At 39.7% G+C, this 19,052-nt stretch overlaps 1 pseudogene; it reads right to left on the reverse strand.

Annotated features, from left to right (window-relative positions):
* Nucleotides 1–9,223: 9,223 nt before the first annotated feature.
* On the reverse strand, nucleotides 9,224–18,839 carry LOC124272264 (annotated as a pseudogene).
* Between the last annotated feature and the right edge of the window lie 213 nt (nucleotides 18,840–19,052).

Here is a 19,052-nt window from a genome sequence, read left to right on the forward strand (position 1 = left end):
CTTTACGTCCACACGCATCGCTGCTGAGTAAACAATATTTACAGGTCAGGCAACAATCACAGTCAACGGTCATGGTCGTAGTTACACATTTTTAAATTCACATAATTAATAGGAAGCTAAAAAGAGTGCATATGCCCCAATATGTATAATATAGACCAGAACATTGTCGAAAATGCGTGACATTGTGCCTTTAATTTTGAATCAAGCAAATGGAAGGGTCCATGAGATACGAGAGGCAAATGACACTGGAACGTGCCCCAGTTCACACGAGGGTTGTAATAAGTACATGTCGATCGGTCATGAGGGGTGTATGGTGCTATATAATGTGTGGACATTGTGTGCAAGCCTGTGTGATTTCATGTGTAGAAATTGTGCAAATATGCACGCATGATAAAGTTTTGGGCGTTTGGTTGCATGACGAAAGGATTCAATAAGTCACCTAAGAAGCCTATACCAGCATTAAGTAAATACATCAATATAAAATAATATTCACGTATTTTTCAGCAAAGAAAGTCAACAATAGCAAGTACGCAGTATCGATTACCACACGAAACGGATTCCACTGTGTGTTAAACATAAAAGAGATGTGGAAAGTGCATGATGTAATCATTGCCAATACGTGCAGACATCGGGAGTTTGTGTCTCCTATCTACTGGAAGCACCTCCGCTTACACAAGTTGGTTATTCTTTGTCGTTGATGTTTGCCAGCAGGGAGATGGGCACTACTAGCAACCACGAAGACCTACGTGTTTAGAGGCGGTTGGGTAGCCTAGTGGTTAAAGCGTTTGCTTGTGACGTCGAAGACCCGGGCTCGAATCCCCATATTGGTACAACATGTGAAGTCCATTATTGGTGTCCCCATTTCCACATCTATAAGAAATATCTGGCTGAACAAGAGTCGATTGTACAGTTCCGAATATATCATGAACATAGAGAATACTACACGAGGGGTCTCATAACATACGAATTATACTAAACTCGTGTCCTTCCTATGGTATCTGACCGAGCGAAAGCGAGTCAGAAACCATAGGAAGATCACGAGTTCCGTATAATTTGTATGTTATGAGACCGAGTGTAATGCATTTTATTTATTACCCACGTCTTACATGCTTTAAATTGACAAAATAGCGTATTTGTGTTATTTTTATGGTTTCAAACCGAAACCGGTTTCATAAAGAGGTTGCGGAAGAATGTTGTTCTGTAGTACACTTTTTGCATGACGTCACACTGTAATGACGTCACTACGCCTTGCTCGTCTGCCCCCTTGGTAACCGACGTCACGATGCATGTCAGTTGTCATCGCCTCGTACAGCCTCCTACATTAAACTACTCCGTAGCACCCCGTTTCATAGTTTGCAGTTGCTTCACTCGGCTAACATCACTGGTGGAAACTTTGCGTTTATGTTTCTCGACGCATATAATGTCTCAGTTCGACTCCCAATTAAACAGCGATACGGTAACGTTCGCAATGTTTATATTCCCACAATGCATTTAAGTTGTAGAATGAATGAATTCACGTGTTTGTTATGAATGAAAAAGTAGTTCCGTCACAACGAGACCTAATTGAGAGGTCATCGGTTATCCAATCAAATCGTTAGAATCTCAGGTCAAGTCGTTACGACACGCGATACGACACTCGTGTGACGTACGAGATTAGTATGCAACTACCCATACGTTGACCACGAGGGTAATAAATGTGTTTATGAATCACTGTAATAATGATCATTACGGCTGTTCCCGAAAAGGTGAACACATCCTTCACCCGTAAACAACAAATACAAAGGTCATTCAATTGTTCACCTGAAAGAAAAACAAAACCGGAACGTAAGGTACACGTCAAATAATGAACTGATTCGGACATCATATATTTCTCGGATGTGTCGGATCGATTATTGTTTGGTGCTGACTGTTTGAATTTGACGGCTTAATCGATCTTCTGAGGTATAAGACGTTGCACAACCGAGAATTCTTCTTCTCCTTCCATTTGAAGAGTGCCACGAGTTTCATGACGGTTACTCTCGTCACTATATGGCTGAAATATTGCCGAGGTGATGTGAAATTTTAACCCACTCACTCACTCATGACGGGTCATACCAAAGACGTTAAAATATGGTACTTGTTGGTCCCTGCCTGGCGCTCGGCATTAATGGGTACAACAAGGACTGGTCGGCTCGGAGTCAGTATAATGTGTCTGAGTGGGGTATTCATGCTTCACTGCGGCATGGTATCTCAGTGGGCTAGCACTATAAAACCAGCTTCAGTCTGGGCTAGTACAAGCAGCCGCACATACACATACACACGCATGCACGTTGTCATATGAGCGAAATATTCTCAAGCACGACGTTAAACCCGATTTCACCTCACCTCACCTCACTCATGACGGTTACTGAACAAAGAATTCGGGAAGGGTTTTAAGAAATGTTTCTGGTAGACGGGTAGAAAACATTTCAATATATGGCGTTTCTGTGACCAAAATGATGTGAATTCAAATCCCAAATTTCAATTGCACAATATGTTGTCGGGTTTGTTCAGGAAAATTGAGTTGCCATTGCATGTGTGTTGACCGATGCCACCCATGCATCAGGATATGCATTTAATAACTAAATGTTCACCAAGGTCGTTGTAAAGGAACTGTAAAGTTGATTTAATAACGGTACAGTAGTGGGAATTGTTGTGTATGTTTTTTAGGAAAGTCTTCCAGATAAGAATATTTGTTTCTTTCACTGGAATAAGTAGTTTTCTGCACAAATGTCCGTGAAAGTTGTGTTTTGAAAATACATCAACAACTTCGGCTGCTCATTTTGCAGTATCGTTTTTCGTGTTTGAAGCATTGACTAGAACATTATAATTCAATCAACATTCGAAAACAGGCGCCCCAAGGATGCGGGGTTTAGTAGATGGTTTCACTCTCTCTTTGCGTTTTACCAAACTTCTTGGTTTTATTCTTTCATGCTATTTTTGCAGTAATGTATCTATTTGTGAACAACATATAGATGGCTTACAGGGGACAATTCTTTGAATGGTATTAGCGCGTCAGTGACAATTTGGGTCGGTCTGTGTGAACAATAAATGATGACTGACCTGGTAGCTTATCCCGACATCCTATGTGAACTGCGTTGACATTCTATATGATCTTTTATCCTTGCATCGCGCAGTTAACATGCCAGCCTCCACGCAGTTGTGTGATCAGTTCCGTTCAGGCCCGTGCTGTGTCGCCGGTCACTCGAGAACGTTTACCCAAAAGCTAAAAGCACTGACAACGCAAGACGTTGTAAAACCGGTTATGGATTTATTAGTTTCTTTTCTTCTACGTATCATGCCGTATGTCAGCAATATTGCCTCTACCCTGATTGCAGGTAAACAAAGATTTGCATAAATGTATTGGCTGATGACAAGAACAGATGATGGTCCAACAGTTTCCGTTTCGCTGTAGGCATTACTCTTTAAAACATGTTTGCAGTTAGCTTGGAGTCTACCGCGACATTATCTTTGTTTATCTTTATCCTTCCGTGCCATCTACAATGTCGACATAGAGATGTGGTCGGGTTTGGGTATATCTTATATCATGAAGATATATTTGCTTTGTTTTGTCGAGCCTGGTCCGACATACAGAGATTGATGGCGACATATTCCAACAGTGAGTCTTCGTGGGTTGCGGGACATGTTACGACAATATGACATTAGATAAATCTTTATTTCTAAACACGCCCTTGCAGTTGGCTCGCCCAGATCAATTCAGGCTTGGTTTACGTTTGGATACCAGTGGGCTTTAATATCTCCACGACAACTAATGGATGACTATGCGTACTTTACAAGCCATTCTGGAATGACGATCGAACGGAAAATCCCAGGAGAAGCTATTAATGAAATAAATTTGGAATGTCATAGTCGTAAAACCTGGTTTCACCAATGATATCCACGGATCCGATCACCCCTATTTTTCCTTGTACAATGAATGGAATCTGAAAAGTTGCAGTTTGGTTACTGTCCATTAAGAGGTAACAGAGTGCATTTGCTGGAACTGTCAAACTGCAGCGTTTGCGCTGCAGCATCCCAAATCCTTTCATCATCCTCTATGTGCACACTTTCTCTTTTGAGTGAGTGAGTGAGTTTAGTTTTACGCCTCATTCAGCAATATTATATTATATATGGCGGCGGTCTGTAAATAATCGAGTCTGAACCTGACAATCCAGTGATCAACAGCATGAGCATCGATCTGCACAATGGGGAACCGATGACATGTGTCAACCAAGCCAGCGAGCCTGACCACCTGATTCCGTTAGTCGCCTCATACGACAAGCACTGAAGGCTAATTGTAACCCGGACCTTCACGGGTAATGTTCTCTTTTCGATACTCCAGCTGCTCTGTGATATTGTTTCCAGCTGGACACCTGGATTTTATGATAAAAATTCAAAATAGATTACTTCAGTTTGTTTTCCTTGATTGAATAGCCAGCGTAAATAAAAACGGAACCTTTGAAGATCCGGTCTTCTGCAAACCATGTTTTGGTGAGGGGTGGTAAACGGGATTGGTGGTCAGATTCGCTGACTTGGTTGACACATGCCGGCGTAATCCCATTCGCATGGATGCTCATGACGTGGATCACTGGATTGTCTGGTTCAGACTCGATTATATACAGACCGCTGTCATCTAGATGGAATATTGCTGAGAGCGTCACTAAACAACAACCCAACACAACAAACAAACAAAGACCGCGAAATAGAAATGACATAGTGTACAAAAAGTAGTCCCCCAAAAGGTCAGAGTTCACAATCAGTCAATCAAATGCCCCGAATGACCATAGATGAGTGTATGGACACGTTTTGCTCCTGAGTTCATAACAGGTATGTGCAGATCTGCTTCGGGAAAGTTAAACTTCACTTATTAGGGATCTCACTGAAAAAGATTTGCAGTACTGTTAACGCGTATATGTCAACTGGGGAACATGCTGAAGACTGAGAATATGTTGAGTCGAAACGCCTTTGGTCGGTTACACATTAAGCGCATCCAATTACTAACAGCAACTCGAGCGGTGATTCAAACTCCACAACGATAGAATCCCAGCATGCAGCTGTAATCCTCCTCACACCAGTAAATACAGGCGCGTTCGGAACGCCTGCCTAACAGTATAGATGCCAACGCATGTGCAGTTGCTGTAATAGACAACGATGGAGGGAAGGTGAAACAATGGACGGACGAAGAGATGCTGTGAGCATGGGACTTGATGTAATAAACAAATTACATGAAGAAGCAAATACAAGAGCAAATGAATGTAACATCCCAAAACTAAAATAGTTGTTAGTCTGAGATAAAAGGATTTAATTGTAAGATGTCTTGGTCTTTTAACATCGAGCTCCGAAATATTCCAGTTATATGGCGGTGGTCTGTGAATGTTCGAGTCTGGACCAGACAATCCAGTGATCAACGTCATGAACATCGATCTACGCAAATGAGATACGATGACATGTGTCAACCATTTAAACGAGCCTGACCATCCGATCCCGTTAGTCGCCTCTTACGACATACATGGGTTGCTGAAGACCAATTCTAACCCGGATCTCTTAATTGTAAGAATTGATGCTGATAACTGACTAATATGTACATTTTAGTGATGTGTTGCTGGTGAGCAATCATCAGTTGTACCGGGCGACTTTCTCATATTTAACTAGATGACTGTACCAACAGTGATTGGATCGCACTCTTCAGGAACTCGACCATTTTCTTATGTTCGCTAAGCATGCCTTTAAGCAAAACTGCCTTGGCTTAATCAACTGAGGCACACACTTGGACGAATTACGTTTCAAGTGACTTAGTAGACTGTGAGTAGACGTTTCAAGCGTCTTATAGTAGACTTAGAGTAGACGTTTCGAGTGATGATCCTTAGTATGCTTTGAGTAGTACTGCATAACAGGCATGAGAAACCAGAAAACTGAATTTTTATACTTTTAATTTCATAGCATTTGATTGTCGAAAACCCAGACACCACTCACTATAAGCCTAACACATTGGCTAAGTTTCATGAAAAGATAATGAATGATTTCGCACCACAAATAAAACCTACACTTATAATAAACAATGAAAAATTCATGAAATAACTAAGGCACTGCATCAATAGTTGCCTGGAGTTTATGCAAAGTTTTACAAAGTTATATAGTAGCTTATTCTCTTGAAAGTATCACAGATTCATATTATAGTTGTTTCCCGTTGTGTCGAATACGTGGAAACTGTACTCTAGAACCTGGTTCGAATCCCCACATGGGTACAATGTGTGAAGCCCATTTCTGGTGTCCCCGGCCGTGATGTTGCTGTAATATTGCTAAAAGCGGCGTAAAACCAAACTCAGTCAGTCAAACTTAATAACAATGTTTTTCAATTTATTTTGCATTGATATTTCATCTGTGACAGTTTCCAGGAACTGCAGTGTCCCACGTGGAACTGGTGGAATAGGGTGATAATTCACAAAAATATGAAATATGCTTTAGAATTCAGTCAGTTGTTCCGATCCCGAGAATTTTCCTTTTCAACATAAACCAAAGATAAGCATATTCTCCTGTGTCTCATCTGTGGAACCAACATCCATTAATATGTGCATAAGATTGTGCAGAAAATAACATCACTGATATTAAAAGAGACGCTCATAAAATATTTCTGGCCATGAAAAGGAACATCCTGAGGAAGCACACACATCATGATCCAGTTGTTGGTGCACTGCGCAGTGCGTAACTACTGATCCGGAAGGTTGTGCGTTCGAGTCCCGCCATCCAGAACGTAATATATTTTATTTTGTATAATTATCGGGTATGTTAATTATCGCTAGACGTTTAAAAGTCTTCGTCCAAATATACAATGGTCTTCACCTCAACACATCAGGTGCTCCTTGGAAAACCTCACTACCAGTCTTAGTAGGTAACAGTAAAACCTAAAAGGCGTATATAACAAGAGACTTGTTACGTGAGACTTGTCTGAAACGATTTAAGGATATATATGCTGTGAGCATGATTCACAGACCTTTAGTGAACAATAATTTCAGTCAGCGACTAAATGCAATTCCCCATTTTGACTTGTATCATACGTTCTCCTCAGGTGTTGTTTTCGGGTGCAATTGGAATACGCATCCTGACCACCCGATCCCGTTAGTCGCCTCTTACGACAACTATTGGTTAATGAAGACCAATTCTAACCTGGATCTTCACGGTGACTAATCGCTAGTGATTCAGAAACACAAATGCTTATGGCCAGTTCTTACTCGCATCTTTACGCCTTGTGTGCACTGTACAGAGTAGTGTAAGGACATAACAGAATGGATGTCGTCCTATCTACCAGTTGTTGATTCTGTTACGAGCTCTTCTTCCTCTACACTTGTCCCAGAGGAAGAGGATGATGAACACCAAGAGCTCCGTGATCTCTGCGACTGTCAGCATACTGGCTCCGAGACACAATCCCATCTGGCCCCCGATATTGGCTGAAACAACAACACAATTGCCTGAACATCTACATCGACATAAGAACCCATCAAACTCCACCATATCATAACGCCACCCGGTTCTGCAGATGTTGGAGACGTTGACTTTATTGCAATGACGTTATAGTTCATTGAATAAGAATAAACATTAAATGCAGTAGTGTTTCCAATGCTGAGATTTTTTAAATTAATATATATTCTACTGTGCCTCATCTTTTCCTCTTATTTTTTTTTTCAAAACCAATTTGTGTCGATTCGGTTGTGCGAGAAAGCTTTGGTGTATGTGCTTCAAACATTTTTTCAGTTCAAAGACTCAGACTAGGACATTAACATCGTCTACTCGATATTAAAGTCGGTAAAGGCTGGGATAATACTGGTCTGTGCCTTAGAAAACATAGCAACCCTTGCAAGGGTGAATAATGCCAAGACGTGTTGGAAACGGATCTATGCTAACATGATAAAATTAATCCTGAAACGTAATCCACTTACAAAAGAGTGAGGCCGCTGTATATTGAGCTTGTTGTGTTGTGGACTTCAACATAATAAAGTCGTAGAACACTCTCAACTCCAGAAAGTTGTTCCTGGATAACAGCAAATACAGGCATTGACACTTAGGTGAAATCCGCGAATTTGAACGTGGCATGATAACGGACTCAGAAGTATAACCGAACTCTTTTCACACTTATTGAGTTTTTAACGATGTATGCAGCGCCGTTGAGCATCTGTGATGGAAACTAGGCGCTATACAAGAAAATTATTATTATTATTATTATTAATAATATGGCTTTTGAGCCGTTATATGACAGTATTATTTCTATTACGATTCCCTGGAAGTTCAAAACATTCTGCTTCAAAAAGATTACTTTTAGGAATGTATTACGAACTAAGGTAATCAGTGGTGTGTATATAGTATTTTTTAGCCGTTTAGACTTCAAGTTTCATGGAGACATTCTAAACCAACGACTAATCCAGCATCGCATGGGCCTTTCTAGACGGTACTTAGACGATATACGTGGGCCAGCAAATGAGTCCCTCCTCTGACATTATACCAGAGTGAAGATCATATTTCCATCCTTGATATCGAGTGAGTTAGTCAGTTTAGTTTAGCAATGTTGCAGCTACATGTATATGGCGGTGGTCTGTAAACAATCGTGTGTGGACAAGACAATCCAGTGATCACCAGCATGAACATCGATCTACGCAAATTGGGATACGATATCGCTGGCATGTTTCAACCAAATCAGCGAGTCTGACCCCCCGATCCCGTTAGTCGCCTCTTACGCCAAGCATGGTTAACTGAAGATCAGTTCTAATCCGGATCTTCACGGGTCCTTATTATCCAGCCTTTATATGGGCCTGTGGTTGAATTTTGACAAGAGTTGCTGCTACGTGAATGTTATTGTTCATGACTTAGTTGCAATTAACACTGTTATTGCATCATATACTGTCACTAAATTTGCTAAATTTCTAAATGCATTTTAATGGTATAAAATGTCTTTGAAATGTGTTGGTTTTCCATTGCGTACGGCTTTATTCGCACACTGTTTGCATCAATTTTGAGGTCGCCACATTACTTATAACAGTACTTATAAGCAGCGACCTTGGCATATAAGGGACGTAACTGAGACAAAGATGGCAATGTACCAACCTGGAAACCTGACGCATGAGTGTGTATCACATGCAGTTAATTGTTTTGAAACAAATCAAAGACGATAAATTTGTATTTTGGCAATTGGACAAAGCGGAACGCTCACGCCATAGTCTCCTCGTCCCGGGCCTGTGTGGTGTTGAGGACGCTGTTGGTCCAGATGTTTGCTGGGAAGGAGCTGGAGGACACCTGGGCGGTGTACCTTTTTAGGGTGCACTCACCGACACAACCACATTCTTTAACGAAGGTACCGTTCTTTGACATTTTTCCTTGGTAAATAAGTAAACGTTGCGATATGATTACAAACTGTAATTAGTTTAATTTACAAAACGTTCCATTTTGATCTGTCATTCTTTAATTTAATGCACATATTGTCTTTACGCATGTTTAAATAATTTATAAGGCCAGCATGTTTCCTGTCACAGAAACAACCTTTATAGATAAACCAGTAGGTGATTTGATCGTCTTGCTACCTTGTGTTCTTCTCTTCGCTGTCTAGGTCATAAATGATGAACAAATCAAAGTTATTTGTCACTCTTGCGAGTACATTAATCATTGGGATATAAATTGTGCTTCCACACATTAATATGTGTATCATCAATTGTATTAAACTAATTTACTTCAGAAGCAGTAATGCGTTACAAACAATATTCTATAAAAATAACGGTATTAACCAGTTGCTATTGTGCTGCAGATTGGGCCACACTCTTCCTACAATGTGTCTCTGACCAGAAAACAATTTTACAACTTTATGGCTTTTGTCAGAGAGAGGATTACCAATCAAATGAAGTGGTTGCACAAAGAAAGCGAAACACCAAATGTCTTCGGAATCTCAAAACAAAGCGCCTTTGAGCGGATGATCGGCGCTATACAAATGTTAGCATTATGATGAAAATATTTAAGGATCTCCTTGAAGTTTAGCAGTCTCAGAAAGGAATGCAGTTTTCTTCTGTCCTCCCCAAACCTCATCTAGACTTTATTCCACTATCTCATACGAGCACACTAAGGGAGACTTTATTTCTTGATCCAAAACATGGAAACAATGGACAATTTGTCTAAAAAGAAAAAAAGTTCTCATGTTTACTGCAAAAACAATACGTAAATGTATTATTTTTCAAGATAGCCTAACCAATGTACACTTTATCTTCATTGCTTGAATCTGATTTAATCTCAAAGGACGTTTGGGAACAGATCTTTCCCATCCACCCAGAACATCAAAGAATATCGTGACACGTAAATGGTAGTGATACTTACTGACAAAGGCATCGTAGCAGCTGTGCTGTTCCACCAGAGAGCATATGCGACCATCCTCTGCAACAAATATCAAACATTTTTACTGTGTCTAAGTTCTCTTTTTGTAGTGAATGACCTAAGCCCTTAGATATTCCAGGTCAAATTACGCCTATAGTACACCATCTCGTCACAGGAGCCTTTACATATTGCTGGTCCTTTATAATCAACAATTTGAGCTGGCACAGTATCCGTGAAAACTCATGTCATGGACAATGACCTATCGTTGACCTTTAGCTTAACAGAAAGGATGTATGGGTGTTTAGATGGGTGGTACTGATGTAGTTGATGATGTTGGTATGATGTAGTTGATGATGTTGGTATGATGTAGTTGATGATGTCGGTATGATGATGACGTGTAGTGATGTATGTCTAATAATAATACCGTACATACGATACCAATAATATATATTGTAGTTGATGATGTTGGTATGATGTAGTTGATGATGATGGTATGTTGGTGAAGTGTACTGATGTATGTCTAATAATAATACCGTACATACGATACCAACAATATATATTTGTAGTTGATGATGTTGGTATGATGTAGTTGATGATGTTGGTATGATGGTGAAGTGTACTGATGTATGTCTAATAATAATACCGTACATACGATACCAACAATATATATTGTAGTTGATGATGTTGGATGATGGTGGGGTGTAGTGGTGTATGTCGAATAATAATACCGTACATACGATACCAACAATATATATTGTAGTTGATGATGTTGGTATGATGTAGTTGATGATGTTGGTATGATGGTGAAGTGTAGTGATGTATGTCTAATAATAATACCGTACACACGATACCAACAATATATATTGGGATCAAAGCATCAACCACGTAAGACATACGCATCATCTTCGTACATGTAAGCAGAATATCTACGCAGATGAAAGCATATTCTACGTACATGTAAGTATGATCAAGGTAAGTTATAAGCATCATCTGCGTATATGTAAGCATCATATCAACGATGCAAGCTTCGCCTACATACATGTAAACATTAACTACGTACGATTTAAGCATCATCTTCGTACATGTAAGTTTTATCTACGTAAGATGTAAGCATCCAATTCGTACAAGTAAGCATCGTTTACGTAAGATGCAAGCATCATGTTCATACAGGTACGTATCATCTACGTAAGATGTAAGCATTATCTTCGTAGATGTAAGTATCATCTACGTTAAATGTAAGCGTCATGTGCGTACATGCAAGCATCGTCTACGAAAGATGTAAGCATCATCTTCGTACCGTCACGGCGCCAACTACCGGCCAGGGAGACTGGGCGGAAAGTGCTCCAGAGTAGTATTCAAATACACAACAAAATTGTGGGATACAACCATTTATTAAAGCTAAGTACCTGCCCAAGCATGAATGAACCTCAAGCACAACAACAAGCCGCTAAAAAACAACAAGTAGCTACCTAAGTAAACTCGCTTTAATAGACAAGCTCAGGGATGAGACCATATATTGACTGGTGACACCTAACGAGTGGGGGATAATAAGGACCTAACTACTGCCACTTACAGGGAGAGTATCGGGCCAATAAACATTTAACACCCCAAGTGACCAATCGCACAAACAGACCAGAGCAAGATGTACCATCACAAAAAACAGTCTTGAGCTCACTCACTCCTCAGGTCGTCCCACGATGCGGCGAACTTGGTAGCTGGTCGACATGCACAAAGCAGTCTAGACCTTCCCAAGTGTGTTGGACAACTGGCCACGTCCAGCTATAACGTAAACGCGCGGACGTCGCAGGGGACAATACACGACGCGAGCTGAAAGTTTGCATCTAGCCTCTGACCAGCAAGAAGTGTGCTAATACTTGGGTACATAAACGACTATAACTAACTTGTAAGCGTATGTACATTGAAGGGGAATACATGTATAAAAAGAGCGTGAGCTGTACTACAAATAGATATAGGTGGATATTGAGACAATAGTTTGTACAATGTTGTAGTTAGTATAATCATAACCCTGGTATAATAAGGGGTATACATATAGGCTGGAGCGGCATAAACGCTTATATCTCCCTTATAAAAACAGATACAGTGACGGGAGTCACATATACAAAAACCTAGTAAACTCCTCTACAAGAGGAAACATACATAAGTGTTAAAAGATGTTAATTACAATGCATAACAAGCACAAATTAGACACAGGGGACGCACGGCTCAACTAGATGAGCTGAATAAACAAATGCGCAGGCACTTACGGCCATGTTGCATAACACAGACAGACAGACAGATTATTTTATTACAGTCTCACTTGTTTTACATCTTTTTTCAGCCGTTAACAATGTACACATGAAAGCATGTAGAAACAACCAATCGCGCAGCGATTTATGAGAGACTTACAATAAAACTACAATATAAAATACATTAAGAAATAGTAAAATGTATATAGTTGCCGTATGAACAATATGTACATTTAAATAAAAAGATACGTATATATTTACATATAAAGAATGCTTCTTCGTTTCGTTAAAATGTCATGGCAGGTTTTGGCAGTGTAAAAAGTGAGATACGACTAAACATCTGCTCCCTATTTAAAAAATCAAAATCAGGCCACTTATCCCTGCTAGCTGTGATGAGGTTTTTGCGCTCTTCGTTATAAAGTGGACAGTTTAAAAGAACGCGTGCTTCATCCTCGACACACTCTGCACAGTTAAAACAAACTCTCCCCTCCACTGGGGTGTTTTCATATCTACCTGTTTCGATTCTAAGGGGCGCAACTCCGCATCTGAATTTTGCTAGTGAACTTCTCTGTGCTCTTGATATCGGGATTCGAACATACGTTTCTGGGGCGTAAGTCTTAAAGGTTCTGTATGATCGAAGTTTGTTTCCGCCCAACCCTCGACGTGCTGTGTCTGCTTGTAATTTCTTCTCACACTCTGACACGTAACTTTCAAAGGAGACTTTATGTACAAGTTTTAGTAACAGTTTTTATTCAACAGAGTATCTGGGCTTGGGATATTAAAGTTGATGTTCCGTAGAGAGGACTTAATACGAAGATTCCAGTTCTTTTTGGTGGATGATTCTGCCCAGAGAAACACACACACGAGTCGCGTGACAGGACATGTAAGCATCATCTACTCAGATGAAAGTATAATCTACATAAGATATAAGTATTATCTTCGTACATGTAAGTTACAATAATAATAACATATAATAATAAATGCATATTTATAATGCGCCTATTCCACACCCTAAGGCATGATCAAAGCGCTACAGAATATTTACCCTGGAGTACGACGACGACGATTTTCTAGTGTTTTACGTTTACCTGGACTGACTGACTGACTGAGTTTGGTTTTACGCCGCTTTTAGCAATATTACAGCAACATCACGGCGGGGGACACCAGAAATGGGCTTCACAAATTGTACCCATGTGGGTCGTTTACCTGGAGTATTAACAGATGCAATTATAAGTAATATACTGAGAAAAGCAGTGTTTTTTAAGTCTGACAATTGTGCCAGAGCTTTTAATGACACAAGGGATCGGAGAGAGTTCCAAAGCACAGTAAGAGTAAGAGAACGATCAGTACACACTTACGTCGCCTCACGGGATTGTGTGTTCAGGCTCGCCGACTTGGTTGACACATGTCATCGTATCCTAGTTGCGTAGATCGATGCTCATGCTGTTGATCACTGGACTGTCTGGTCCAGGCTCGATTATTTACGGACCGCCGCCATATACATGTAGCTGTAATATTGCTGTGTACGGTGTAAAACTAAACTCACAACAAACTATTTAAAAAAACCATTTTTACTGTTCCGATCAATACAAATTTCGAGTTTATGTGTAGTTGACATTGCTGATACATCAAATATATGAGTATATTGCACATCAAATTTCAGCGGTTAACAATGGTCATTCTGGATCTAATAATCGGAATAGAGGAGACCATTTGTTTAGAATTTATCAAAAACGTTGTTTCTTTTGGATATACATTTTGTTCAACCATGAATATGTCTTTTAAAATCTTTATAAAGTTTTCTAAGTTAGGAAGTTGCAAATATAGATGTGTCTTTTAGCAGAAAGTATTGTATGGTTAAGTTGTGTGTTAATACTCAGAGTACCAAACCAAACGTGAAATATTGTCATTTGCAATTCCTGTAGGTTTTGATTAATCCAAATTTGAAGTTCATTCCAAATTTGTTTTGCTTCCTCGAATTCGCAATATATATGACACCTGGTTTTTTTTATCCGCTTCATTACAGCAAGTACACAGTTTCATCTTTAAAAGTTTTTGTTTGGTATAAACAATTCCATGCAAAAATTAAATTTAAAATCTGAAAGTTTAACATCATATAAATTTAAGATCAAAGGCCATTCAAAAACAATATATTTGAATATATTTTCACATTTATGGCAGATATGTGGTAAAAGACTATTAGATAGCAATTTATCATAAAATTTTCGTGAACCTTTCGCTGAAGTCATGAAATCCTTTTGTAAGGAGTTTATACTAAGATCATTTGTAAACATATATCTGTAGCCTTTTAAGGTCTTTTCCCATGATTCAGGTAAAATACATAAAATATATTAAAGATCTAAATATGTACCCCTTATCCCATATGTATTTCGCAAATCTTCAAAAGAGACCAAACCTTGTTCATCATACAAGTCCTTAATATTTACAAGTCCTTTGTTAGCCTAGTGTCTGATAAAGTGGTTTGGGTTTTTAAAGTTATGATTGAGCCATATTTGTTGGGATAAGATTTCGTTTATGTTATCATCTTCAATGGTGTTTTTAGTACAGTATGATTTCCATCCCTTCAAGCCATCCCTCCAAAAAGGATTTTCAATTTCAACAATATCCTGAACATTTGTGCCATACTTTAGTACATGTACAGTCAAATCCCGATGAGTCGAATGCCGGTGTCTCGAATATTACGCATAACTCGAAGTACCTGTCGGTCCCGACCATTCCCTGTTATAATTGTCATCATTTGAATACCGGTTACACGAATTCGACTCATAAATACACACGATGACTCGAGAAGAAAATTTGGTCCCATGAGATTCAAACAACAGCAATCTTGTATACATAAGCCGAAGTCAGTCAATGAGAAGTTGATTGGTTTAGCAAACTGATCCAATTAACAAACCAGCGCAGCTCACACCTTTCCGCCTTTGGCGGGGGGGTTCAAAAGGCAGATTAGTGATTTTACGGAAATCACTGTCTGTGCTAATCAGACTGGAACTGATAAGGTGCCCCTATTGGTGATAGGGAAATCATTAGGTAAACAAATGCTTAGGCGGAGGAATTAGGACTGGATCATCTTTTTTTCTACCTCATAGACATACCTATGTCTCGAATACATCGATAAGTCAAATCTATTACTTGGTCCCCAGAGATTCGACTCATCGGGATTTGACTGTATATCTTTTAATGGAAAATTGCACGGGTTACTTACATTTGCTTTTTTGACATATAGTCTGAGTATGGATAGTTTCATGGCATTAAACCAGGTTTTGATATCAATCATGCGTAAACCCCCATCTTTATATAATCTTTTTTAAAATGTTCCGTCTGATTTTGTCAATTTTATTATCCCAAATAAATCTGAAAAATATTCTCTCTAGGACAGCAATAACTTCATCTGGTGGGTTAGGTAAAGTGTTGAAGATATGCACCAATTTTGAAAGGGCCAGTGGTTTAATAACAGTAACTTTGTGTGGATAACCCACAGATGATTTAACTCAGGAGTAAATTTGATTCCTAAAACTTTGAATTCATTTTTTTGCCATTCTATATTCAAGTCTTGACAAAGTATGTATCTGCAGCTGCCTCCAGCTTTAGAGCCAATCCAGATTGCCTTAGTCTTATCTATATTTAATTTTAACCCTGACATATTGTAGTAAGTATTAATTGTATCAATCGCAGCATATAAACTATCCTCTGAGCCGTCCAAAAATAATCTGTATCATCAGCATATTAGCCTAACTAATATTCTTGCTCATCAATTACAATAACCTTTATTATTTTGTCTTATCACACATCCAAGGATTTCAGCCACAAACAGAAACAAATGTGGTGATAATGGATCACCTTGCCTGCAACCTCGCTCATTAGGGAAGAAAATCAGAGAGATGTACATTCTGAATAACACATGAGGTTGTATCATAAGTTAACAAATCAATCAAAACAAACTTACGTGGATCTGATGGGCCGACACATCCACACTCATTGAAGGCCTTGACACGGACACACTCCATGAAGCAATGGTCGTAGGTGTAGGGGAATAGTACTTGAGAGGATTAACAAACTCGGGATTAGTTGCGTCCATACATTTCCTCATTACCAAATGCCTTGTAGGGGCTGGGCAGGAACATAAACTGCAAATTAAGGACAACAGTTAGTGTTTTCCTTAAAACATAGCAAATAACACTTGGAAACGATCAGAAATGTTATATTTAGGCTTGTATGGAGAGAACTGCGTTACATGACGTGGTTATAAAATGTGTTATAAATAAATTTGATATAAAATGTAAAGCTGTATAAAAGACGGGTTGTTTCTTGTTCAACGCTGCACTCAGCAGATGCAATAATCAATAAGTTTCACAGTATTTTGTAGTTATTTATCGGGATAGATCTCAGTTTGAAATAGGTGATCTATATCAAATTGCGCAGATCGATGCTCATGATGTTGATCCCTGGATTGTTTAATTCAGACTCCATTATTTACAGACCGCCGCCACATAGATTGAATACTGCGGCGTACAACAACAAACCAACCAATCAAATCCCTGTTCACCTCAGTTAAGCTATCACGTTTGTCAGTAATAAAACGTGTTGGTTTCACCAAAGTTGTAGACGTCAGATACCACGATTACTTCGGGTTTTTCTCCCACGTTAAACAGACACACCGTCATAAAATGGAATACTGTACCAAGCGGCGATGAAATTCCAACTTACTCACTCAGTTACTATGTATTCTTGCATATTCAGATACACCCACCTCCTCTTTTTGCAAGGAAACATATGTTGTGAATGCGGGCGAGGCCATCACGACGGTTGAGCTAGCGTCTGGGTGTAGTCGAGGATTGTGAAGCAGCACCTGAAAATATATACAGGACCTTATACATATCACCTGCATATTTTACACTATCAAGATCCCGTGAAGATCAGGGTTAGAATTTGACATCAGCAGCCCATACTTGTCGTAAGAGGCCACGGGTCGATGCATGTCATCGTAATCCAAACTTAATGCTTAGTACGATGCTGAAAATGTCAATCCCTGGATAATCTCGTTCAGGCTCGTTTTTTTACATACTGCCCTCAGATAGTTGGAATATTGCTGAGTGCGGCGTTAAACAACAAACAAACAAAACAAATTATCCATACACAGTTTACCTTGATCCCCGCAGCCATGTTAGCCCTGTATGTGTAGTCGTTCTGGTTGGTGTTGAAAACGAGGACGAGGTTAGCATCGTCACCTGCCGTCCACGCTTTGACAATTTCAGTGTCATTGTAGTTGAAGCTATAGCACAATCCGTTAGTGGTGAAAACAGGTCTGAACTTGCTCATGCAGTCAAAATCTACACCACCAAAGGAACATGACACCAGCATTTTGGCTCCTTCCATGGAAACATTCCTCCACCATTCTAACGACAATGGTTTGTGAAACAAATCTGAAGTTGGTTCAGAAAATGATCTATTTCTGATCAGTTCTTGAGAAACATTGAAGAAATACTTTTCCATTTCAGGGTAAACATCCAGACGGGTTTTGTTGAGGGTGCATCTGTTGCAGATGGTGACGGCAGGGAACTCAACGAAGGGCGTTATTTTGGCTGTTACCTTGGTGACGCTGGGATAACTGTAATACAGCTCTAACTCATCGATAAGGTTGTAGATGAGAAACGCGGTAGTAGAACAGATAGCTAACACCCACAGGAGCCTGTTGAATCAAATGATAGTGATTTATATTCACATGGTTTGTGACGCGCGCAGATCTAGGTTACAATTGGTCTTCAGCAAAACATGCGTAAGAGGTGACTAACGGGAATGGGGACAGGCTCGTTGTCTTGGTTGAAACACGTCATCGTATCCAAATTGCGTCGATCGATGGTTTTGGTGTTGATCACTGGATTGTCTGGTCCAGACCCGATTATTTACAAACTGTCTTATTTTGTAGGTAAATCTATTGGCTTGATATGTGTGCATACTTTAAATGGGATAAATACAGTGGGCATTGTTGAATTCGCCCTGAAACGAACTTGGTGTGTTGACCTCGTTACATCCCTTTCCTTTTATATAGTGCTGGGACCCCGTTAGTGATAGTACATACATTGATGGCAGTTTTTAGCGTTACAAGCCCCTGTGTGGGCTTCAAGAAAAGAGTAAACGTTCACGGATGACGTCAGACTTCTGTTATGAAACACACCCAAAGTTGTTTACTTTTAATCCACACTCAGCCATATTCCAGCTATAAGGTGGCGGTCTGTAAATAATCGAATCTAGACCAGACTATCCAGTGATCAACATCATGAGCATCGATCTACGCAACTGGAAACCGACAACATGTGCCAACCAAGTCAGCGAGCCTGACCACCCGATCCTGTTAGTCGCCTCATACGACAAGCATGGGTTGCTGAAGATCACTTTAACCCAGAGCTTCACGGATGCAACCAT

The sequence above is a fragment of the Haliotis rubra genome, unplaced genomic scaffold (genome assembly GCF_003918875.1).
Source record: "Haliotis rubra isolate DU_JTF1 unplaced genomic scaffold, ASM391887v1 Scf168, whole genome shotgun sequence".
Taxonomy (NCBI): domain Eukaryota; kingdom Metazoa; phylum Mollusca; class Gastropoda; order Lepetellida; family Haliotidae; genus Haliotis; species Haliotis rubra.